The sequence below is a fragment of the Mus musculus genome, chromosome 1 (genome assembly GCF_000001635.26).
Source record: "Mus musculus strain C57BL/6J chromosome 1, GRCm38.p6 C57BL/6J".
Classification (NCBI taxonomy): domain Eukaryota; kingdom Metazoa; phylum Chordata; class Mammalia; order Rodentia; family Muridae; genus Mus; species Mus musculus.
The window spans coordinates 102202548-102229591 of record NC_000067.6 but is presented as its reverse complement, the minus strand read 5'-3'; the positions used below and the strand labels follow the sequence as shown (position 1 = coordinate 102229591).

Genomic DNA, 27044 nt, shown 5'->3' with positions numbered 1-27044 from the left:
CCTGTGGTTGTTTGAATATGCTTGGTCCAGGGTGTGGCACAATTTGAAGGTGTGGCCTGATTGGAGGAAGATTGAGGCAGTCAGGGTAGAGTTTAAAACCCTCGTTCTAGCTGCCTGGAAGCCAGTCTTCTACTAGCAGCCTTCAGATGAAGATGTAGAACTCTCAGCTCCTTTTACACCATACCTATCTGGACACTGCCATGTTCTTGCCTTGATTATAATGGGCTGAACCTCTGAACCTGAAGGCAGACCCAACTAAATGTTGTCCTTTATAAGGTATAAGGATTGTCATGGTCATGCTATATCTTCCCAGCAATAGAAACATTAAGACAGACCCCCCCCCAGCAAATCTTAGGAATTTTCTATTTCTCAGTCACATAAGAACTATATCCCATATCTAGTGTACCAATTCTTACTTGACTATTAGGTACATGTATAGTACAGAAAACTGTCTATGAGTCATTCACTAGAGAAAGTTCCCTATTTGCCTTCTTGTGCCCATACATGATTGACATGTACAATAGTCAGAATTGTCAATTTGACATAATCTAGAATCATGTGGGACATGGACCTCTAAGCTCTTCCTGGAAGATAATCTTGACCATATCAATTGAGGTGAGGGTAGGGGTGATTTCAATTCGAGGCAGAGACATTTCTTACCTGAGAACAGTAATTTTTAACTGGGAAAAAAGAGCTAGGCATTGCTCTGTAGTCATTGCATGTTGTCTTCTGTTTGTGGGTATAATGTGAACAGTTCCTTTAAGTTTGTACCTCAAGTTCTCTGCAATTATACACCATACCCTTAACTGTGAATCCAAATAACCATTTTATCCCATAAGTTGCCTTGGCCAGAGAACTTAATACAACAGGAAGAGAAATTATGACATGGACATTAATAAAATCATAAATATCCTGAGAAATGCTATTCATAGTGACAAAGGCTTTATAAACTAGTCTATCAATCCAAAAGGAAAATCACTCTCAATCCATACCCCCAAAATTTAGCTCCTGCTGAAGTGTACTTACAATAGAAAGCCATAGGCTGCAGTAGGAAGGTTGAACCAATCTTATATAGGCCCTCATGTTCTTTGGATGGAATATACTCTGTATCTTGTACATTTGCTTCTGAACAAGAGCCATCATGAATTTGATATTTGTGAATTTCTTCATTTCTATGAACAGGGTGCCATAAACCTGGAAAGACCACTATATTCATAAGATAGCTATACTTACTTCTGAGAGCAAATCACATTAGGTCTATGGACTGTTCACATTCTCTCCAAGAAGGAGGCAAAAGAAGGGTCACTGGACCCTCACCAGAGTATTGATTCACTACTGTCACTCATTTGTATGAAAGAATGACTGAATTGCATTTACATAGGTAGAACTATGTAACAGTTCATAGTACAAAGTTTGGGAAACAATAGGGAAAAGTGGCTCTATCTATGTGGTTATGGGAAAGAAAGTATTCATGCTATGTGAAGACTCTTCCTTTGTGTAAGTAACCTGCCACTTATGATCTGTACTGGTTTGTTTTTATTGTCAATTTGATAAAACCAAATTGATAATTAAAGAGGACATCTCAACTGAGGAATTACCTGGATCAAATTTGTCTAAAGGAGGACATAGCCCACTGTATTTGATATTAATCATGAGCAGTTGATTCTCGGCTATAGAAGAAAGAAAGCTGAGCATGAGCCACAAGGTTTGAACTAGGAAGCAACATTCTCCAATGTTTCTTTGTCAAGCCCTGACCTTGAATTCCTGCCTTCACATTTGTAGATCATGGACTCCATCTTGTAGGATGAAATTAAATCTTTCCTTGTCACATAGGTTTTGTTCATAATATTATTGTAGCTACAGAAGCCAATCTAGAAAAGTAAGGAAGCCAAATAAACTCATTTATTTCCTAGGATGAACAGATGCTGTTCACAACTCTTCAAGAACACTTCAGAGAACACTCAGCTGAAAAGAAAACACTGGTACCTAACCACATCCCTCCTCTCCTACCTTCAAGTCGCTTTCCATCTGTGTTTGAGATACTTCTGCACAGCAGACTTGAAATGCCTGCCCAATAAGGCATTTTGACAATGCCCATCATTGTTTATCAGATTTATTTTTCATTCTCCCTATCATGTGTTTTCCCTGATTGCTAGGATATTTATGCTCAGTGATAGTCCTTGAAGCCAGTGGAAAAAAGAACACATGTATTTCTATGGCCATTATTTTCATACACAAAATTGAAATGTGTCAGGGCTCAGATGTTTCATTTCTGAGAGGGAGCTGGAATTATTCTTAAATCATGGATTTGAAGTTTATTTTATAAAGACAAAATTCCTAGTACCAATGTGACAAAGAGACTTCATCTTCCCTAATATACTGTGCCTCCTTCAATTTCCACTCATTTGGGTTGGAACTCTGAAAAGCCATATTGATTTGGAGTAACACCCTTCAATAAGCTGATGTCCTGAATTGAATTAAAACAAACAAACAAAAAACAAAACAAACAAACAAACAAAACTGGAAATACAGCTGAGAACCAGCATTGTCCCCTTTCTGCTTCTTGACTGGATGCTATGTGACCAGATCCCCCATGCTCCTGTTGTCATGTCTTTCCTGCTACTGCCCTCTATAACTCTGAACTAAAAATTATTCCTCATTGCTTAAATTGCTGTGATCAGGCATTTACCTTACATGGAGATAGTCACTAATACACTCTGGCTCATAATGCAATGAGTTAAGAAGCCATATGTACTCAAACTGTAGTGTAAGAAAATGATTGTTGCATTTGAGATTTTAGAAGATTGTAGCATGAAGTCTTTTTGTTTTTGTTTTTGTTTTTTTGCTCAATATATAACATAATTAGAAATTGTACCACAAAGTAAGTTGCTACATCATGGACAAAAGGATGGAAGAATATATAGGTTATTGTGTGTGGATAGCAGAATGTTTCTGAGATGCATGGGAGGAACTCTATGTTAGAAGTTGAAAAGATGGACACCTTTAATTACTAATACAGAATACTGAAAGGAATCATTCATATGAAAGTTATCAAGGAAAAATTAGAAAAAAATCAGACCATGCAAAGAAGGCATAAGAGAACTAAAGTTGGGGTATAGGGGTGTAGAAAACTAGATTTTTCTGTAGTTGTTTAAGGTAAGTTGAGATTACAAAAATCTTGACGATCTACCTACCCTCAGCTCAGAAAAATCCCACAGTTAGGTAGATACTCAGTTTCATGGCCCAACTGAGTTTCAAACTTAACTCATCCATTTTTGCATGTATGTTATTCCCCTCCAAGTGAACAGAGTTTGTTATGGGTGGAAGATATGGAAACAGAAGATCACAGGCAGGAGGCTCCGAGTCTACTTCCACAACATATCATTCCTAATAACAGTAAACCTTTTCAAGCTGTAGTAAGTTGTTGATTAGGTTTATTGCTCATATTATGTTAATTTGATTCTCAAATTACATGGGAACTTGCAAGTCTGCATGTGAGATGCTGAGAATCCCTGTACCCAGCTGGTTGTAATTGATTAATGAAGGTGTCTGGCAGCCAATGGCTGGGCAGGGAGATGGAGTCATGACTATGATGTTCCTGGCCAAGGAGTGTGAGGGAGGAGGAGAATCATGATTGATCAGGAGGAGAAGGTCCCCACTAGTGTAATGTAGGACAGAGAGACAAAGACTGCCAGTATCTAAGAGTCAGGTATGTGGACCATAAAGGCTGAGGGCCTGGATCTGTGTTGTCCAGAGTGGAAAATAGGTTTTAATAAGTAATAATTCAGTAATATCAGAGTGTGTTAGCCATGGAGAGGTTTGGAAGTGCCTAACCATTGTCCTGTTTAAGGCAAATTAAAGAGAGAACTGTATGCATGAGCCTTTCATTCATGGCTCCAAACATTTGGGTGGATAGGGAGGAGTGCATAAGCACCTCGTAGGGAGTTTAGAGTGGATTAACCTACTACCACTAGAGCAAGCAGCACAGGCTTGTTCTATAACATCTCCTTAGTGGGATGGGCATCATGTCTTCATTAGCTCTGTTGTTCAAGTTTAGCCTTTGTGACCTGGATTGATGATGTATATATTCATATTGAGTTGGGTAGGAGAGATTACATTAGTTTTATTATCTACTTATTTATAAGTTCAAGATCTTTCTTTCAATGGGGGCTACATGTAGTTTCTGGAAAATACATTCACCTGGTCTTAGAAGTACATGCAGTATTGAGACTTCAGATTTTCTTCTTAAGGAATGGATGACAATTCTGTGGGGTGTTGTGTCAAGAGAAAAGCAAGAGCAGGTGAGAATGCAAGTGAGTGGGAACAGGGTTGATATTTGGTGACAATTGTAAAAGTGACAGAAACAGTGTTTCTCACCACTGTATTTCCTGCATTGTCTTTGGCAGCAAAAGCTCAGCTGATGACCATCCTATTGAAGCTCTTATATGGTTCCTAATCAGTGGAAAACAGATATAGTCTCCATTGTTGTTGTGTTTCTCCAACCATTGCAAGACAGAATCTACCAGTTCTATGTGGCAAGGTAGATAATACTCTAGCCCCCAATTATGTTTTAGTGAGTTTGACTTGAACAATTATATCACTAAGTCACCAGTGTTTCAAGGATGTTTTTCATTTATTCTATATGTTTTTGTTTTTGGTCCACTCTGTATGTGTGTTTGTACCTATCAGGGCTCCTGTGTGTGTGTGTGTGTGTGTGTGTGTGTGTGTGTAAGCTTGATGCCTATTGTAAGGTATGTTCTTCAATGGCTTTTCAAGTTATTTCTTAAGGTAGAAGAACATGGAATTTTCCATTGTGGCTAGTCTGGCCAGCCAACATCTTTGGGAGTTTCTTGTCTCTGTTTCCCACAAGATGAGGTAACTCATGCTCCCACATGAATTTTATATGAGTTCCAATATTTCAATATAACATTTTCACATGTATTGGGCAAAAAAGCCTGAGAGAAAAACAAAACAAAATCAAAATGATTTTGAATTATTATAGGGAAAATGAACCCATTTCTGAAATAACAATGGGAATTTATCACATAATAAAACTCAAATTGCTAGAACTATTTCTTCATAAAGGGGCTCTGAGTTCTGCCCTACTCATCACTCACTGTCTACCCACATAAGTGACTAATCCACCCGCTGCCACAGTTAGGGTTTTATTGCTGTAAACAGACAACATGACCAAGGCAACTCTTATAAGGGCAACATTTAGTTTGGAATGGCTTACATGTTCAGAGGTTTAGTCCATTATCATCAAGTTGGGAACATGGCATCATCTAGGCAGGCATTGTATAGGAGGAGCTGAGATTTCTATATCTTCATCAAATGCTGCTAGCAGAATACTGACTTCTAGGAAGCAAGGATAAGGGTCTTAAAGCCCCCATCCACAGTGACACACCTACTCCAACAAGGCTATATCTTCTAATAGTGACACTCTGTGGGGCGAACATATACACACCATCACAACATCTTTATCAGTGAGGCGTGTACACAGTCCCCCAAGCACCAGGTCTGGCTTGGCTCCTTGGTCTGGAGGAGCACTGTGGGACACCAAGACCATCCTGCCTCCCCATAGCAACCTTTGGGGTGCCAAAAGTAACCAGCATGGAACTCTGCCCAATAATGGGATCTGGCTGTCAACCCAGCTGGGTCTGGCTGTGACATAGCCTGTAGAGTGGAGTCTGCTAAGGCACAACCAACTGAATAAGGTACCCTGATATCCAGTATCTGGTCCATGGATCCATCCATTTTTCGAAGACATCCTTCTGCCATCAAGATCATCCAACTGACACCAAGGAAAAACAAATATCTAAAGAACAGCTTAGGTGCAATCTGTAAATCACATGTGATAATGTGCAACCAGCTATCCTGCTTCATCAAACCCTGGATAATGAAATTGAAGAACAAAAAGAAGATCTTACGTGCACACTTATAAAGATAATAGAAGCCTTTAAAGAGGTCATTAGTAAATCCCATAAGAAAATCCAGGGAAATACATTCAAACATGTAGAGACATTAAAAGAGGAAACGAATCAGTACAATGAGATACAAAAATACAGCCAAACAGGTAAATGACATCCATAAAAAAAATCTAAGACCTGAAAAGGGAAATGGAAGAAATAAAGTCAACACAAACTAACGCAACACATAATGGAGATGCAACACATAGTGGAAAAAAATGGAGTTATAGATATAAGCATTTCCAGATGCAGGAGATATGATAGAAGAAATAAATATACCAGTCAAAGAACACTAAAAATCTAAAAGTTAATGACACACACACACAAAAAAATCCATGAAATTTGAGAAACTATGAAAATATTGTGAGGATGAGGATGAGGACAAGGATGAGGAGGAGGAGGAGGAGGAGGAGGAGGAGGAGGAGGAGGAGGAGGAGGAGGAGGAGGAGGAGAAGAAGAAGAAGAAGAAGAAGAAGAAGAAGAAGAAGAAGAAGAAGAAGAAGAAGAAGAATCCCAGCTTATAGGCCTAGAAAATATCTTCAACTAAATAATAAAAGAAAAGTTTGCTAATCTAAAAAAAGAGATGCCTGTAAAGATATAAGAGGCTTACAGAACTCCAAACAGACTGGACCAGAAAATAAAATCTTCCAAATACATAATAATCAAAACACTAATATACAGAAAAATAAGGAAGAATTTTAGAAACAGCAAGGGTAAAATGCCAAGTAACATATTAAGGCAGACCTATCAGAATTGTACGAGTTTCTCAACTGAGACTCTAAAAGAAAATGGGCTTGGACAGTGGTCCTGAAGACACTCAGAGACAACAGATGGCATCCCACACTATTATGTCCAGCAAAACTTTCAATCACTATAAATGGAGACACAAAGAGTCCATAACAAGGGCGGACATGCTGGAGCATGCCTTTAATCCTAGAACTCGGGAGGCAGAGGCAGGTAGATTTCTGAGTTCTGAGACCAGTTCTGAGCCTGGTCTACAAAGTGAGTTCCAGGACAGCCAGGGCTATACAGAGAAATTTTGTCTCAAAAACCAAACCAAACCAAAACAAACCAAACCAAACCAAAACAAAACAAAACAAAACAAAAAAAGAGTCCATAACAAAAATCAAATGTAAACAATATCTCTCTACTAACCCAGTCCTAGAGGATACTAGGAGGAAAACTGCAACCCAATGAGATAATTCTACTCAAGAAAACACAAGAAAGAAAGAAATTTACAGCATTAAAAGAAATAGCAGAAAATACACACACACACACACACACACACACACACACATACAAACACTCCACCCATATACAAACAATCACACAATCACCAGCAACATAAAATAACAGGAAGTAACAATCATTGTTTATTAACATACTTCAACATCAAGGGATTCAACTCCCTGTTAGAAGGCACAGGCTCTTAACAATGGATGCATAAACAGAAGGCATCTTTCTGTAATTTGTAAGAAATATATCTCAGCAGCAAAGATAGTCATTACCTTGGTATAAAGAGCTGAAAATAAATCCAAGCAAATGGAATCAGGAAACAAATTAGCCATTCTAATATCTAATATAATAGACTAGTTGAGAGGGAGAGAGACAGGGAGAGGGAGAGACAAGGAGAGAGAGATGGAGAGGGAGAGGGAGGGTGAGTGTGGAGAGGGCAAGGGAGGGTGAGTGGGGAGTGAGAGGGAGGGGAGGGCAAAGGGGAGCTAGAGGGAGGGAAGGGTGAGTGGGGGTGGGGTGGAGAGGGAGAGGGAGACAGAGAGAGAGAGAGAGAGAGACAGACAGACAGACAGACAGACAGGTCTCTCTCAAGCCCTAGTCTTTAGTTCTATGAAGTATTATAGTATATTTGCAAATGTTAGGTGACATTCCATCATGTTGTGAACACAGTTGCATCCAAGTCCATATTGGGATGATAGTAAAAATTAACTTTTTGGTTCATTATGAGAAAATAAATATGCTTCCCCAGTTATTTCACTCCACTGCAAAAATGTCTAATAGCTGTCCATGGCAAGTAGCTTCAAACATATTCAAAACTTAGAAGCTTTGACCATGTTTTGGACTCTCCCTTTCTTTTTACTTCCCACAAAGCATGCATAGGATTTCTTCTAGGTTTTAGAAAGCTACACCCAGCTTTATCCTCATTGTGCACATGATTCTTGCTGTTCAGAATACCTTTCCTTTGCTTGTGAAGATGTTTGAGCACTCTGAGTGTGCTACAGTCTTGTGGAAGTTGGTGTTGATTGTCCAGCTGATAAAATTCTGAATCACCTGAGAGATGAAGCTCTCAGCATTTTTCCAGGGCATCATCTTGATCATGTTATTTGATGTGTGGAGGTATGTGATGGTTTGATTAGGAATGATCCCCTTAGGCTCATATATTTGAATGCTTCGTTATTGGGGGGTGGAACTCTTTGAAAGGATTAGAAGATGCAGCCTTCTTCTAGTGAAGGTGGGCTTTGGGGTTTCACAAGCTCAATCCAGGGACAATGTGTCTCTTTCTCTCTTCCTGTATATCTAGATGTAGAAATCTCAACTACTTCTCTAGGACCATGTCTACTTGTGTGCTATCAAGAAGACAATGGACTAAACTTCTAAAACTCTAAGCAAGACTCAGTGAAATGTTTTCCTTTATCAGAGATATCATGGCCATGATATCTCTTCAGAGTAACAGAACATTTGCTATGACAAATTTCATCTTAATTATGGGCTGGACCATTTCCTGAGCTGGGCATTTTGGGCTGTATAAAATATAGAAAGTGAGCTGAACACTAGCACACATTCATCTCTATGCTTCTTTATTGTAGATGTGATATGGGAAACTACTGTATGCTATTGTTGTCTTTCTTTCTTACTATGATGGATGGTAACCTATAACTATAAGCCAAAATAAGCCCTTTTTCCTTAAGCTGCCATTGTCAGAGTATCTTATTGTACGAAAGGAAACTAAGGCAAATCCATGCATTGCATTTCAGAGAGACCTATTTTGACCCCTTAATGAATATCTAACTCTAGTTCAAACATTTTCATAAAACCCTAACTGGTTGTATTTATTTCATAACATTGACATTTTAATTTTTTCTTGTTATTTTTTCATTATTAATTTGCTTAGCAATTGTACCAAAGGCCTTGCTCCTGGTTATCACTATAGTGTTTATAAGAAAGTATCATTTAAAAAGTATTGTGTTGCCACACCCACTCTAGTAGTGACTGCGGGACAGGCCCAAAAGCTTTGATGAAATCCCAAGGTGAATAGTTCACTGAAACTTAGTCTCCTTGAACCATGGCATCTTCTAAAACGAATGCTCCAAACTTGTTCTTGCATTGGTAAGTGAATGGAACTGTGTGCTTTATTTCAGTATTGTTTTATTATAGGTGCCTCCAAGCAAAGACTTACCAAATACCTAAGCAAAATTGAACTTTGCTTCCTGTGTTCACCAATGTACTAGGTGAGCTTGAGCCGACCCTGAGCTTGCAATTCAGTAAGAATGTTACCTATTCAGTAACATTCAGAATTGCTTCTATTATTGTAAGAGAGATAGTAAAAGAAATCAGGCATTACTATCTACTACATAGAGTTAGAAACGACAGGGCAAGCTTAGCAAAGTAAGTTTAGAATTCTTATTATAGTTATGTATGGCAGACTACATTGCTTATTAGTAGAAAGTTTGCCCCCCCCCCACCTCCACACAATCACTTAGAATAAAAGCCGAGTCACTCCCATAAACAGGAATTTACAATGGTTAGGAAGTAGATCAGGCTGTGGTTTGAGGAGGAACTAGAGTATTGCATTATTCATGAGAAGGTCAGCTAGAGCAGGACTCCCTAATTAGAACTATGGCTTGGGCATCAAAGCCCTTGCCCTGGGAGCATAACGACCTCACACCTAGCTTCTAAGAATATAGGTAACCTTAGATAAAGCTGACTTTGTCTCAGTTGTTTTATTGCCTAGTTCCTGCCAGTCTTTATGCTTGAATTCCTCTGTTTTGTGTAAGAGTCATTAAGCACCTGGTAACTTCATTGTACCTTGGCTGATATGTCACCTAATTTCCTTATTTTCTTCTGTATTAAAATTCTGATGCTTGCTTTGAGAAATTACATTAAGAAACAGCACTCTTTGTGTATCCCTGTCTGTTTGTCATCTGTGCCAACTCATTACTTGCCTGATTAATGAAACCCTGATTGTCCCATAGATTGAGGGACCAACTGAGTCCAGTCCATGGCATTGAGTGAATATCATAAGTAGGATAATAGCAAATTGCCTGAGGGCAGTGAAAGTATCACCAGAAGGATAAGTATGACATAGCACATTTTGTCATTACTGAATTATTATTATATATATGTGGGTTCATGTTTGTTTATTTGTGGACAAACATTTATAGGTGCATGTACATATATGCATGTGTGTGGAATTCAGATTTCAACACTTGTTGACATTCACCAGGAGCTATGCAAATTCCTAGGCAAATGGATGGACCTGGACGGCATCATCCTGAGTGAGGTAACCCAATCACAAAGGAACTCACACAATATATACTCACTGATAAATGGATATTAGCCCAGAAACTTAGGATACCCAAGATATAAGATACAATTTGCTAAACACATGAAACTCAAGAAGAACGAAGACCAAAGTGTGGACACTTTGCCCCTTCTTAGAACTGGGAACAAAACACCCATGGTAGGAGTTACAGAGACAAAATTTGGAGCTGTGACGAAAGGATGGACCATTTAGTGATCGCCATATCCAGGGATCCATCCCATAATCAGCTTCCAAACGCTGACACCATTGCATACACTAGCAAGATTTTGCTGAAAGGACCCAGATATAGCTGTCCCTTGTGAGACTATGCCGGGGCCTAGCAAACACAGAAGTGGATGATCACAGTCAGCTATTGGATGGGTCACAGGGCCCCCAATGGAGGAGCTAGAGAAAACACCCAAGGAACTAAAGGGAACTGCAACCCTATAGGTGGAACAACAATATGAATTAACCGGTACCCCGGAGCTCTTGTCTCTAGCTGCATATGTATCAAAAGATGTCCTAGTCGGCCATCACTGCAAAGAGAGGCCCATTGGACTTGCAAACTTTATATGCCCCAGTACAGGGGAACGCCAGGGCCAAAAAGGGGGAGTGGGTGAGTAGGGGAATGGGGGTGGGGTGGGTATGGGGGACTTTTGGGATAGCATTGGAAATGTAAATGAGGAAAATACCTAATTAAAAAAATATGTCTTTTATAGGAACCTGAGGCTTTCCTATTAGTCTGCAGTAAGCCACATAGATCTGCTTACCTCAGTACTGGATTGCAAACACAAATCAAGACATCTGTTTTTGATCTGGGTGTTGGATCCTGGTCATAATGTTTTCTCAGCAAGCAGCTAAGAAGGGGATAAGTCCCCTTCTTAGCCCTAGCATGACCTACTTTATTCTCAGACATTCTATGTTCCTTCTGCCCTATTTGTTCATATAGCCATTTTCATCTTACAATCAATATAATGCCTCTCACACAGTCTCTCTGTTTCCCCATTGTCTTCCTCATCTGAAGACTATAGCTTTGCAGTTAATCTATCTATAGTTTTCTCGAATCTCTGCTGTACAGTGATTCTTCCTCTCCATCTCAGCTCTATTGCTTGATTTTTGTGGTATCCATCCAGAGTGTGAGAGTTTCTGCCCATTAACTAGCAGTCAGAGATTCCTTCCAATCCAGGAGCATCATGAGAACAATGGCAGGCATTGAATTACACACACACACACACACACACACACACACACACACACTCACACAGACACAAACACACACACACACACACACACACACACACACACACACACACACAGAAGGGCATCTATCTCCTCCTGACCTTGAATACTAAATCTATATCCTATTTATCTTAATGGCTACACAATTATTCACGAAGACTCAGAAATGGCAAAAACCCATGATCTGCACTAACTTTAAAATATAATTGGTTGAACAAAAATATAATTATTCTCCAACAATTTTCAAAGGCACCCTTCAGATAATTTTCTGAACAGTATCTTCCTACAAAGCATATTGCCCTAATTCTTTCAGTTATTTAAATCCTACTCATTTTTCTAAATTATGCATTAGATTTTTGTTACTCTTATGTCCCAATATATTAAAAATATGTTCCTTTCAAAAGACTTCAGTGTAATTTAAGGGGGGAGAGGCGTGTGTGTGTGTTTTAATATAAGATTTAGAAGTTCCTTCACTACTTGGATCTGACATAGTAAAATACCAGGATAGCATACAGACAGAGATACAGTTATCATCAAGTACAGTTCAAGAAATGAGCAAGCACTTATATTCTGTGCATGGAGTGCAGAGTAGAAGAAAATGAAAGGCCTTCTTCAGCTGTAGAGATGGCTCAGTGGTTAAGAACTGTGGCTGTTTGTCCAAAGGATCCAGGTTTAATTCCCAGCACCAACACGGTAGCTCACAAATGTCTGTGATTCCTATTCTAAGGGATCTAACTACCTCACAAATGCAGACAAAACACCAATGTACATAAAATAAATAAATCATATTTAAAAGGCCTTCTTATATAACACGGGCAGCTTATTTCTAATCATAAGAAATTAAAAAGGAGAAAGAGGAGCAGAAGAAAAAGGAGGAGGAGGAGGAGGAGGAGGAGGAGGAGGAGGAGGAAGAGGAGGAACAGAAGGAGGAGGAGGAGGAGGAGGAGGAGGAGGAGGAGGAGGAGGAGGAGGAGGAGAAGGAGAAGGAGAAGGAGAAGGAGAAGGAGAAGGAGAAGGAGAAGGAGAAGGAGAAGGAGAAGGAGAAGGAGAAGGAGAAGGAGAAGGAGAAGGAGAAGGAGAAGGAGAAGGAGAAGGAGAAGGAGAAGGAGAAGGAGAAGGAGAAGGAGAAGGAGAAGGAGAAGGAGAAGGAGAAGGAGAAGAAGAAGAAGAAGAAGAAGAAGAAGAAGAAGAAGAAGAAGAAGAAGAAGAAGAAGAAGAAGAAGAAGAAGAAGAAGACAATGACAGAACACACACAAACACAGTAGGTGTGGAAGATAGGGAGAAATGTCCATACTTAACAGAGTAAAAACACATGTTAAGTGAAATTGCCTTCCAATTATATAAAAAAGCATTAATATACTTCATGGACATACTTTATTTCCATGCTATACATGCCTCTTATTGCATATTTAGTATCAAAAATCCAAAAGATTCAATAAATGGAGATAATTGAAAAAAGACTCTCTTGCCTTCTTATTTTAGATAAGGAATATATGAATGGTCTTGATAAAGACATTATCATACCACCAGCTTAGGTTCTTCATGTTTGACAACATAAGGCCAAAAAGATAGTTGTAAATCATTGTGAATGGTATTTCAATATTTTTCCTTCACTAATGGTTTTTGCTTCCCTTTGAAAGGTCTGAAAACTATATGTGCTTACATTTATCATTTAAAAATTGATGAGGGAAAATAGGGGTTCCTACTCTGAACCTATCAGCACTATGTGTGATTATTTTTTTTTCCAATTTTTATTAGGTATTTTCTTCATTTACATTTCAAATGCTATCCTGAAATTCCCCCAGACCCTCCTCTGTCCCTTACCCACCCACTCTCACTTCTTGGCACTCTTTATTTATTTATTTATTTATTTATATTAGGTATTTTCCTCGTTTATATTTCCAATGCTATCCCAAAAGTCCCCCATACCCACCCCCACAAGCCCCTACCCACCCACTCCCCCTTTTTGGCCCTGGCGTTCCCCTGTACTGGGGCATATAAAGTTTGCAAGTCCAATGGGTCTCTCTTTGCAGTGATGGCCGACTAGGACATCTTTTGATACATATGCAGCTAGAGACAAGAGCTCCGGGGTACTGGTTATTTCATATTGTTGTTCCACCTATAGGGCTGCAGTTCCCTTTAGCTCCTTGGGTACTTTCTCTAGCTCCTCCCTTGGGGGCCCTGTGACCCATCCAATAGCTGACTGTGATCATCCACTTCTGTGTTTTCTTTCAGTTTTGTTCCACAAATGTCTTAAAAAGATATAGTCACAGATGTTTACACATGTTCTAGCTTTTTATCAGTCAGCCATAACACATAAATACTTACTCTTATTACTACAGTGCTGATCATTATTAATCTGCTAAATAACATATAATTTAAATGTTTAAAATAAATAATAAAAATGTTATTAGAAAATATAGAGAGCATTTTTTCTTTCTTTTATTTTATATTTTTGTTATTCTTATGTCCCAATATATTTAAAAAAAATGTTCCTTTCAAAAGACTTCAGTGTAATTTGTGTGGGGGGGAGGGGCATGTGTGTGTGTGTGTGTGTGATATAAGTAAGTCAGTTAGTAGAGTCCTTGTCTATCACACACAGAGCCCTGAGATCAATCTTCAGCACCAAGAAAGCATAATGGCGGCACATTCCAATAGTCCCTGCAGTTGGGAGCTAGATACAGGAGAATCATGAGTTCAAGGTCACCATTGGCTCCATAGCAATTTTGAAGTTAGCCTACAGTACATGAGACTGTCTCAAAAATAACTATTATAAATATTTTAAATTCTGTACTGTGCAAAATCCTGCTAGCTACATTTTCCTCTGCTCTAATTTTTATGCATGTAATTATAAGTTGGCCTAATTAATTATCATGATTATAGTACTTGTAATTTCTTTTAAGGAAAAACAAAACAAAAACAAAGTATGAACACACAAGAACTTCTTATTCTCTTAAACATTTGATATTGTATAAACTAAAATCCTCCTTCTAATAGATAGGTCAAACATTCAATCATAACATTCTCCTTAGAAAAGAAATAGATATAATCCAAATTGGTCATGATATTCCTAAACTCAGAATCTATATCCCTGGGATTCTCTTGGGCTTATCCATATGTGTTGACCACAATTTCACCCTCTTAGCTATTCTTCCATGAAAACAAAGTATTTCAGTGTTGAACTATAATATATTGCTTTAAAGCTATTTAATAGCTACTAAATTAAATATTGGAATAATTTGGGGATGGTATCTGTGAAAGCCTATGAATCATTTACAACCACTCACAATGGCAGTGTGGCCAATGTAGATTATCAGTGAGAAGCTGCAGCCTACTTTCAGGCATGTATCAGTGTGAAGAATGTATACATAGTTTGCATAAGTTTTCTTCTAGGAAGGTTTACTTGGGATCTTTATTTACTTATTTTGTTTTACTTAGCTTACTTATTTTAACTTAGTATTTGATGTTTAACTGAGAACATTTTAAAATACCTTTTATACTCAGAATATGATTTCTTTTAAAATACCCAACAGATATTAAGCCAAAAAACCTATAGTTATTTTTTTATATTTTTAGAAAATTGCAGCTATTAAAATCAATAACTTCATGAAGTTCACAGACAAATGGATGGAACTAGAAAACAACATCATGCAGGCAGTGGTGGCTCATGCCTTTATTCCCAACACTTGGGAGGCAGAGGTAGGAGGATTTCTGAGTTTGAGGACAGCCTGGTCTACAGCTACAGTTTTTTTCCCAATGAGCAGGTATTGATGACTTGCTAGACTTGCTAGCCACAGTGTGTGTGTGTGTGTGTGTGTGTGTGTGTGTGTGTGTATGTTTGTATATGTGTGTGTTTGTTTGTGTATGTGTGTGTTCACGTGTATGGTTGTATCTTTGTCTATGTATGTGTGTACATGTTTGTTCACACATGTAAAGGCAAGAATTCTGGGTCAAGTGTTGTCTCCTACACTCTCCATTTTTCTGAGCCTAAAACTTGCTGACTGTACTAGGATAGCTGACTTTAAGCCATGTAGATTGCCCAGGCTGTCTCCAGGACACTGCAATTGGGGGCTTGTACCTTAGCACTCACATCTTTAAAACATGGTTTCTAAGGCTCAAACTCAGGTCTTCATATCTGTAGTACAAGAATGTTACTGTATGGGTCATCTGCCAAGCCTAAATGTGAAATTTTCTAATGATAGTACTCAGCATGTTTTATAACCTGGAGCATTACAGACCCCCCGATTGGTGAAGCTCAGTTTGAATAGTTTTATTTCTACCAAAACACATTTTAAAAAGACTATAATCACCATGAGGAATATGGAAACTGAGACTCAAAACATCCTGTATATAGTGAACTGTAGAGACAGAAAAGAATGCATTTTCTTCAGTACCTTGTGTCTCCCAAAATTTCCTTTCAACCTAACCAATGAATGATCATTACTGTTGGGAAACCATCCAATTAACATCATAGTATACCATTAGTGGACATCTCACTGAGCTCAGAGCAAAATGGAGGACTCTCTTTTCTAGCAGGTATTCTTCTTCTCTTCCTGACCTTATCTAGGGAACCCACCACCATAGTGTCTTTCTAAGAAATGGCATGTAGTACTTGGCAAAATCCCAAGTTCATCTCCCTTTCTCTGGATAGGAAAAAGGATACCAGAAGGGTAGGGAGAAAAGTCCATACTTAATTCATATGACAGCAAAAAACATAAACATTTCACATGTTAGGTGAAATTTGCCTTCCAGTTATATATAAAAGAATGAATAGATTTCATGAAGCATTCCCAGTACCTTAAGCCCGTGACAGAAGAAGAAGAAGAAGAAGAAGAAGAAGAAGAAGAAGAAGAAGAAGAAGAAGAAGAAGAAGAAGAAGAAGAAGAAGAAGAAGAAAATGAAGAAGAAAAAAGAAAAAGAAGAAGAAAAAGAAAAAGAAAAAGAAAAAGAGAGAGAGATTTCTTCTTACTCACCAAGGTTTACATAGAACTTCTTTGTCCCAAATAAATAACACATGAGCTGTTTCATTTAACATACTTTAAAAGAGCTGTAATACTGAGATCCTCTGCAAAGCTACTCATCTCCCTCCACAAGGCACTCATAGCTGGCTGAGAATGTGCTGACCCACCAATTCTAGGCTCCACTGTTTAATAAGTTGTATATAAAGCCTTCACCAGTTAAATATGCTATATCAGTTATGAATGGAGTCTTTTTCATGATGACAATGGCTATGATGAAACATCATGGCAAAAGTAACTTGGGGAGTAGAGAGTTTATTTGGCTTACATTTCCTTATCTCTGTTCATCATTGCTAGTAGTCAATACAGAAACTCAAGCATGGCAGGAACCTGGAGGCAGAAGTTGATGCATAGAACTTAGAGGAATGCTGTTTACTTGGTTTCTCTTCATTGCTTGATATCCTACTTTCTAACTGAACCCAGGACTATTTTTCGAGCATGATACTACCTTCAGCAGGCTAGGCCCTCCTAAATGCATCACTAATTAAGAAATTGGCTTACAGGTTTGCCTACAGCCAATATTATGCAGGCTTTTTCTACAATCCAGGTTCTCTCCTCTCTACCATAACTTATATCAATTTGACATAAAACTAGCTAATACAGATAGGACAATTCCCATTTTCTATAAAAAGGAACTAGAGTAGAGGCTGACCAGTGGCTATTAAATGAGAACATTCACTCTCAGTACATGGGGGGAAAATTTATAAAGGATTTCCCAAAACCTGTTTCAAATAGTTCTGAGGCTTCATTAGCACCAGAGCACCATTTTTCTAAAGGTGGTGCTTTATTCCTAAGTCCGGTTTCACAGAGCTATTGTACAGAGTATGTTTGGACTAAGAATCATTTATAACAGCTTTACAGTCCAGATGTAAACTGAACAGATATTTCTTTCCTCTGGCAGGTGTAGGTGGAATGTAATTGTAATAATAACTTACCTAGTGATCCCCAAACTCTAAGAACTGGGTCAAAAATCCTATAATGGGAAATGGCTTGTGTTCTAGGGATTGAACAAATGGAGACATTTGGCCTTCTTATATGGAAATGTCCTCATTATTTTGGAAAATTAATTTTAAAATTGTGTATATACATAACAGTAGTGTGTGTGTGTGTGTGTGTGTGTGTGTGTGTGTGTGTGTGTGTGCATGTCTGCGCATGCCCGCGTGTGCTTGGTCTTGTACATTTGCAAATGAGCAAGGATAAATGCACACACAAGCATATGGAGACCAGTGTTTATTGTCAACTCTCTTTCTCAGGTATTCTCTGTAGTTGATTGAATAAAATTTGTTCCCATAGACTGATAAGTCATTGCATTAATGTTGATGTGGTCTTGTTAGAGTAGGTGTGGCTTTGTTAAAGGAAATGTGACACTGGGGAGGGCTTTGAGTTATCTGGTGATCAAGCCAGACCCAGTGTTTCATACTTTTCCTACTACCTGCAGATCCAAATGTAAAAATCTCAGATACCTCTCTATCATCATGTCTTCCTATTGTGTTTTTATAAACTTATAAGCTACAGGAACCCACTCAGCACTACCTCTCAAGGAACAAATAGACTCCATCCAGATAAGGACATTTGCTAATCATTGGCCTAAAGTTCCCATTTACTACCTCTTCCAGATGGTAGGAATCCTCTGGGTTTCAAACATATATATGAGAAAAGTTTCTTTCTCTCAAATGTACTTAAAGTTTATATGTGCATATAAACTTTATATAATAGCATTATATAAAATAGCATTATATACATGTGTGTGTGTGTGTACACACACACACACACACACACACACACACACACACACACACACACACAGCTCCAGAGAAGGAACCTCCAGATGCTCCAATCTTCTCTCACAGAGACAGATGCTCCTACTAGACCAGTTTCTTCTGATATATCCACAAATGTTTCCACTGACCTTGAACAGCGAGAAAACAACCAGCTCTCCTAAGACTGGACAAATATTCCCATACTCATTTTTCTTGGTTTCCTAAAGACACATACATCACCCTCAAATCAGCAGAAAGCAGCTAAAGATCATGATGACGTTATTCCTGCTTTACCATAACCTCTTTCTATTTTTTCTTTGTTAATTAAATCTAAACAAGGCAATGTTAGTATTTTGTCTAAGCTTTGCTCCACAGTTGCCTGACAACCACCAGGTGTGCCTGACTCACTATAAAAGGGGGCACTTTCCCCCCTCTGCTCTTTCTTTCCTCCTGCCTCTCTCCATTGCACTCACCCATCTCTGTCCACATGTTCCTGGCCTGCCCTCTACTCCTCTACTCTCTCTCTCTCTCTCTCTCTCTCTCTCTCTCTCTCTCTCTCTCTCTCTCTCTCTCTTCCTGCCTTTCCCTGTTTCTACTATCCTTTCAACTTCCCTCCCCATGCCCTGAATAAACTATTCTATACTAAAATGTCATCCTTTGGCTGGTCTTTCAGGGGAAAGGGATGACTCAGCATGGGCCAGGGGAGGAATCTTCCCTCATACCTGACTGCACCTCCAATAAACATATTCCTTCTCCCTTTATCCTTTATAAAACACAATGCCTCCATGCTTCCCACTCTAACTAAATTGATTAAACCTCTGAACTATAAGTTGAGCTCAATTAAATATTTTTTCTGTATAAGAGTTGCTATGGTCATGTGTCTCTTCACAATATATATATAGCCTACCTAAGACAGCCTCCATATTATTTTTGATGTGGGGTCTACTTGTGAACCTGGAGTTTATTGATTCAGTGAGGCTGCCTGGCCAGCAACTCCAGAGATCCTCTTCTTTACCCAGCCCAAGCATTGTAAAATCAAGCAACACATTGTAGCTTCATCTCAGATGTTTGTTTTATGATATAGAGTCTCATGCCCAAACTGGCCTCATCTTTGTTCTATACCTCATTTTGACCTTAAACTCCTTATCCTCTTTCTTCTAGAAGTCAAAGTGCTAGGATTAAAAGTGAACCATCATGCCCAGTTCATGAGATGCTTGAAATGGTACATAAGACTTCATGATAAGTAAGCACTCTAGTTAGTGAACTATATATCAAGGTCAATATTTTTATATAAAAATATTTTTTCAAAGCCATGAAGTTTCAACCATATATAAAGAACTACCAGATAATGAATAATGCTAGGAGCAGAAGTGGTGATCCTCCCTGCGGAAAAGCACACCAATTGGTTGTCCAGTATCAGACTGACAGCCCTGAAACCATATGTTACTAGGAACATTACATGAACTTAATAGATTATATTCAGGAATATATATGTATATGTGCAATAATTATTAACGAAAAATAAGCTATAAATATGAAGGAGAACAGGGACTGGTCTGTGGGAAAGTTTGGAAGGAGGAATGAAAAAGGAGAAATGCTGATTAAAATATAATCTCAAAAATAAACAATAAAAATAAGTTAAAGTATTTTTTTCCAAATTAGTGTTACTAAGTCTCATGTAAACATGTAAAATCTGACCACTGTGTATAGCATGCAAACCAAGTGAAGACACTTGCTGAAGCCCAGAGAATTTTGAATAAATAGAACTTATCTCAAGTCCTAGTTTAGAAGGGTTGCCTTGTAAACCTGTGACAAATCAGAGGACAGGGACAAAATGCTTATCAGAACAATTTACAAGTAGATCAGTGAGCAAACACAGTAACTGCACAAAGTGATACAGTTATATATCATTAATTGTGTATTGCTAAACTATCCATTGTTTTTCACACAGGCTACAAAGCACAGATTATCAGCAAGCTAGTCATCATCACAATGAATTGAGGGACTGAGCAAAGGAACAGGAAGCTAAGAAGGGATGGGGTGAGAAGGAAGAATTACTTGTGAAGTTTCTAAGCCTCAAGGCTGCAAATCATCTGTCATCCATGACCTGGCTCAACCACCTCCAACCTGGATCCTTATTTTCTGCCTTACAGGATGTAGCTGTCAGAAGGTAAAGACCTTTAGCCTAGTTTGTCATTTACTCTGCAAGGACAGGGGGCAGCACCTGACAAACAGAACATTGTGTAGGTTACTGGTTCACTGTTCAAGTTGTGGAGCAGGTATTTCCACTGCCGATGGTGCTGTGGAAATCTGGCAATGAATACCGTCTTGGTGAGAATGCTGTGTACCCTCTGAGTGAGTCTTCCATCAATCACTCAGAGCTAGGTATGCCCTCTGTGAGATGATCTTGAGACTCGTCCTCAGCAGGGAAATATTAGAATTTCCCTCTCCCCCTGTAAGGCACTAAATTCTCCCATTGAATTTGTGACCTGGATTAATAATATGCACTATAAGTAGTACCCAACTGAAAGATAAAGCTCAGATATTCATATGGCTTGTTAAGTCTCTTAAAGAAGATCTGTAGAGAAGGAAGGTAATAGAGCCCCTGGCTAGTAGGATTTCTTCTAGGACATCAGCAAGTTGGAGAAGGCTAAGCTGGTACACTGAAAGAGGAGAGGCAGTTTATTCACTTTTTCACAAAGAGTGCATCTGGGGATATCAGAAGAGTGTCATGGAGGGTGTTAGAATGGGAGAAAATGTAAATCCAAGTGGAGTTTACTAGGTTCCATTTTCTGTCAGGAATTCCCAGGAGATTCAAAGAATACTCCTGCTAAACTGTGCTGCTAGATTCCTCAAACATCTGAAATAAATGCTGCCAGATTTCTCACACATCCAAAGAGCAGGAAAACAACCCAACATGCAAACTTCAAAGAGGTCCTGCTGCAAACCACAGAAGCCGAAGGTCATTAAGCAAATCTAATGTGGATATAAATTGATGTAATTTTTCTAGGAATCGCAGGTGCCATAGGATTTAAAAGTCTTACCACTCCAATAGAATTGTGATATGCCTGCTCTCAAAGTCCAGTCAGAGCTCCACAGAGTAAACAGACTGCTTAATGAGAAGCCTTGAATCAGTAGGGAAGGAGGGGGATAGAGGTAAGGGAAAGGCCAATCTAATTAAGAGCCACACAGATCAGAGATGAATTCTAGAATCACTACATAGATAGCTTTATTTCTCAGGGGAAATCATGTAACCTCTGACTTTCCCTTTTCTCATAGGTAAAAATGAAGTTAAAAATACCCATTTAGAGAGCTATTATCAAAACTTTACACTATCAATTGGAAGTTTCACCAAGGTATACAATCATTAACTAATAAATATTACCTTAACACACTATCAAAACATAAATATTAGTAATATATGTTTGCATATATTTTACATGCATTTATAGGCACACACATGTATGCATTAGAGTATGGCGTCTAAAGAATAGCCTTGGATGTCATTCTTTGGACACCCTACCACTTGGATTTTTGAGAGACAGAACTTGCCACTAGACAGGAACTCATGAAATATATGTATGCATTAAAAGGCCAGATCTCAATCCTGTGCGTGTGCGTGTGCGTGTGTGTGTGTGTGTGTGTGTGTGTATGCATGCATGCACACATGCACACATGTGCATGCACCACATGTGTGTATTACTCAGAAAGACAAGAAGAGAATATTGGTTCCTCTGGCTCTGGGATTATGTGCAGGTATATGCTGCACAATAGTATGAGTGCTGAGAACCTAACTCCAGTACTCTGCAATAGCTGTATATGCTCTTAACTGCTGAACCACTTCTCAGTAATCCTGGGTTTTTAACATGGAATCTGGGAACTAAATTCATGTCTTTCTGATTACCAGTTAAGCCACACACCCCCCCCAGATTGTAATGCTTTTTTCTATTATAAATGAATACGTATTGGAGTGAATAGAATTCAATAGAAATTGAAGGCATTGTATTTCATGGAGTTCTCTAAATATGACTCTTGTTCAACAAACTGCACACTGTAATTGCACTAGATAGAAATACCTGGAGCTGAGAAATCCACAGGCTGAGGTGAAAGCAGTTAGTACTTGGAAGTTGGCTAACTGTTTAGTATGACTCTACAAAATTTCATCTCCTACTGTTTAGTGTATATCTTATATATCATAAAGTTAGTTTCATTCCATATGAAAATTCTATGAACAAGGAGCTTTTCATGTATGCCAGATATTCCCTGGGTTGCCAAATATTACAATATCTGGTTTATAACAATGAAGGAAGAGATTATAGCTTGGAATCTCAATCTAAAATCAGTGATTACCCTGGTATAAAAAGAAAGCAAAGCCACACCTGTAAATATGTAGTCCCACTCCATGGCTAACATGTTTAAAGATCAGCCAGTATTGAAAAGTCATGTTTCTTGTGTCTTCTAATTTCCTGAGAATGTGGGATAATTTTGCCAATTGTTGTTTCCTCCATGGAGAGGTTCAGGATTGTGAGAGACGTATTGAGAATAAAAAACATGAACATATCACATGAAAAATGGACCTGGCATTGCCTCCTATATAGTGCATGACTGTTTACATATGTATGACATGTGAACCTATGCCAGTATAACAAATTGGTGAGCTCACGAAACCAGTGGAAGATCTTATCTCAAAAAGAAAGAAAGAAAAGAAAAGACCAAAACACTGGAGTAGGAAAGCAGACAAGTTAGACTAGGAACATGGGAAACCCAGGGACATGCCTGAATTAGCGCCCAATTTTGGGAGTTGCTATCTAGGAAAGTCATGTAACATCCTCTAATTTTTCATTACCTGACAAGGTGATTATATTAGTTAGGGGTTCAATTAATGTGAAAAGAGACCATGACCAAGGCAACTCATATAAAGGACAACATTTAATTAGTGCTGGTTTACACTTTCAGATGTTAAGCCCATTATGATCATGGCACAAAGCATGACACCGTCCATGCATGAAGGTAGAAAGTTCTACATCTTGTTCTGAAGGCACACAGAAGACTAGATTCCAGGCAGCAAGGAGAATAGTCTCAAAGCCCACCCCTGCAGTGACACACTTCCTCCAATAAGGTCATACCTACTCCAACAAGACTACACATTCTGATAATGCCACTCACTCCCTGGGCCAAGCATATTGAAACCACCACAGTGATGTTAATGAGAAACTGTCTTCCTGGAAAGTATTAACTCATGAGCCTACCATTATTCCACTATTTGTTACCTATTTCACACTAGAGAATCTGTTCTTTTGAGTTTCAGACTTCTTGGAGGAAAAATGGGAGACATTATTTTTGCAAAGTCTTTCCTTTGATTTCTAATTGATCAGTACCTGTTTTGTGCCAAATATAGGTCAGGCATTTTACATGCTTTGTTAGTAGTGGTGCAATGAATGAAAATTTCAGACTTCTAGGAAACATACTTTAACTGGACACATGAGTAGATAAAATATTCTAGCTGTGAACAGTTCTATAGATGTGTAAGTACCTCTTAAGGACACTTCAGTACACAAGCTCTCCAGCTTGTTTTTATCAGTTGGAGAGAGCTGTGAACAATATTGTGCTCGCACATATGTGGGGTGTGTGTCTGTCTGTGTGTCTGTGTGTGTGTGTATTTATGCATGTGAGTGTAAATGGTTGGAGAAGCCAGATGATAATCTCAGGTGTCCTTCCACAGAACTTCCCACCTCATTCTTTGAGATAGTCTCTTATTATCCTTAAACTCACTAAGCAGGCTAAAGAACCACAGGGATCAGCCTGTCTCTTCCTCCCTCATGTTGGCATTACAAGTGTGTTTTGGCATGTCTGTATTTATAAGTGGGTTCTGAGAATATAGCTGAGGTCCTAATGTTTGCATAACAACTACATTATTCACTGAGACCCCTCCAAACCTATGAGAACTGTCTTTTCATTCTGAGTATTATAATCCATGATTTCTGATTTCAAAGATGAATGGAGGTAGTGGTAAAATCAGGCAGTGATATAATTTTATTTCATTCCCATGGCCATTGTTTACTGAACACCAGAACTGTGGGAGCCTCTGTTATTTCCATTATAGAATTACATATATGAAAAGTTATTATGTCTAGATATTAAGTACAAGGTATACTTCTACTATTACATAAAGCTGAAATACAAACACAATTTCATTTGGCTTGTTTTTTAGAGTAAGTTTGCTAAAGTTCTGGTGTATAAATTTTTTGAACTTATTCTTATATGATTCATAAAAACTTTAAAAAATTTCTAAAGTACAGTTCAGAACCCTCACTGTCTTGAGCCTAAATAATCCTTAAATATAGGAGATAGTTGATTCTATCTGGGGACAATGAGGAGGTGTAGAAAAAGTGAATACAAAATTTGTCAGTGTTACCTGACTGTAGATGACTATCAGGCCACACTCTGATGGGGAAGAAAGTGTTTGGATTCATGACAGTAAAAACATTCTGTTATGTGGCTTTAGCCTCAGATTTAGAGCTTCGAGGAAAGCCCTTTGCTTTCTTCCTTAAAAGGTTCAATCTAGCTTCCCTACTGATCAGAAGCAAACTTTTACCCATTCCGGGAAGCCAGCACACAAGCATCAAGGTGATACTCATTTCTTATTTCTACCTAATTGATGTCAGGAGAATATGAATTTGCTAAGCATCCTTAATTAGCTGCATTTTTCTTGGGGTAGAATTTCACAGTATTACTAGCTATGTACCCACAATGCATTTTCTGAGGAAAAATATTTTATATAAGAACATGGTTTTTGATCAATATCTGTTATTATTTTGGCTGCACTCAACAGTATATTCACAGAATGATAATTGAGAAAGGTATTTTTGCAAAAATGTTGAGTGTTAGCCACAGCACAAGAGATAAGGGATTAGAAAAGAAATAAATAGAACTAATCATAATTGATTTATTTAAATCAAACATGCTTCTTTTCATGAACCCTTTCCTTTTCATCTTTAAGCTCATGGCCTCTGTAGAGGGGAGGAGGGAGGTGCGGTAGAAAGCCCTGGCCATTTCACTTTTCCCCTGTTTGACACATTTGCAGAAATTTTCTGGCCTCACCTGTCTTGAAAACTATGAAAGGATGGCTTTGTTACATTATTGTAGAGCCTGTGATCCCTACATTAAGCTAAACACACAGGTGCTCAATAACTTGCTTTTTGTTATTAATTCAATATATTTTACTTCTAGTGTTAAAACAGAATAGCAGATTCAAAAGCTACTTTTAGCATTTTCTCATTCTAGAGTTTCAGTTAGGAAAATACCTTAATACTAGCTAAATATGGTATTAGAAAGGCCAAGAAAAAGACAGCAAAAGGCCAGGGCACAGCAAGAAATCTTTCATTATGTTAGGCAGATATTCTGTGGTAAAGAGGTTTTGCCTGCCTGTCTTTGGATTTCCTGCCCCTCAATGGGCAGTTTGGCCTAGTTTTGCAGTGACTCGATGTGCAGGGTGTGGGAAGGATTATGTTCATGATGGTATGTGTATGACACCCATAGGACGGCACTTCCCCTACTCAAAAGGGAAGGGGAATTTGGAATGGAGGAAGACTTGCCTAAGTGAGTTCTGGGAGGAGAGAAAAGGCTGATATTGGTTTATAAAGTGAATAAATAAGTAAAATTTTAAAAAGGAATTTTTAAAAACTAAGTGAAATTAAATATTTAACATTTTAAATAAATAAATGCCTTTAGTTATACTAATTACACATAATACTAATTTTTATATTACATTTTCACACATGTACATAATGCATTTCAAAAATATTCACTCTACTACTACTTCATTTTTTCCCATTCCCATGTTCTCTCATGTGTATTGTCATAATCATTTTAAACATCTTTACCTGACTAGTGCTGAATCACTCTGCTGTAAAATAAGGAACACAGCACTTAACTTTGTTTACTCCTCTTTTTTTCCCCTCCTCTCCCTCTTCCTCTTATTTGTCCTGCTGGGATTACATGAAGGTTCACACATACTAGGGAAGAAGTCTACTGTTGAGCTTCATCCTTAATCCTAAATTCTTCTTATTTATTCAAGAAGCTGAATGAAAGGAGGAAGTTGAATCAAAGCAGAGAATTTCCACAGAGTTGGAATCTCTAAGGAGAAATCTCATAGATATTCAGAGAAGAACACATGAATGCAATGGGAACATAAACCAGGGTCTGATAGCCTCCTCCTTTAGTGTTAGGACCATTTATACACCAGAACTTTAGCAAACAGAGTCTGAGTCAGCTAAAAGATGGTAGAGTTATGTAGATAATGTGGATGATTCCAGACACATGTTCAGACACATTGAGAGTACGTAAGCACATGTGTATATATTCACATGTACCTACATGTATTTGTATGTGTGAGCATGTGTGTGTGTGTGTGTGTGTGTGTGTGTGTGTGTGTGTGTGTGTGTGTGTGATTTGGAAATAATAACTGAGATAAATAAGAGCTCTCAGGAGCAGTGAGGGAAATCATCTGTTAACTGGGTCT

The 27044-nt window shown here is 38.4% G+C and overlaps 1 pseudogene; it reads right to left on the bottom strand.

Annotated features, from left to right (window-relative positions):
• Gm3116 (predicted gene 3116) overlaps nt 1-27044 on the bottom strand; it is a 199362-nt pseudogene that overhangs the window by 118868 nt on the left and 53450 nt on the right.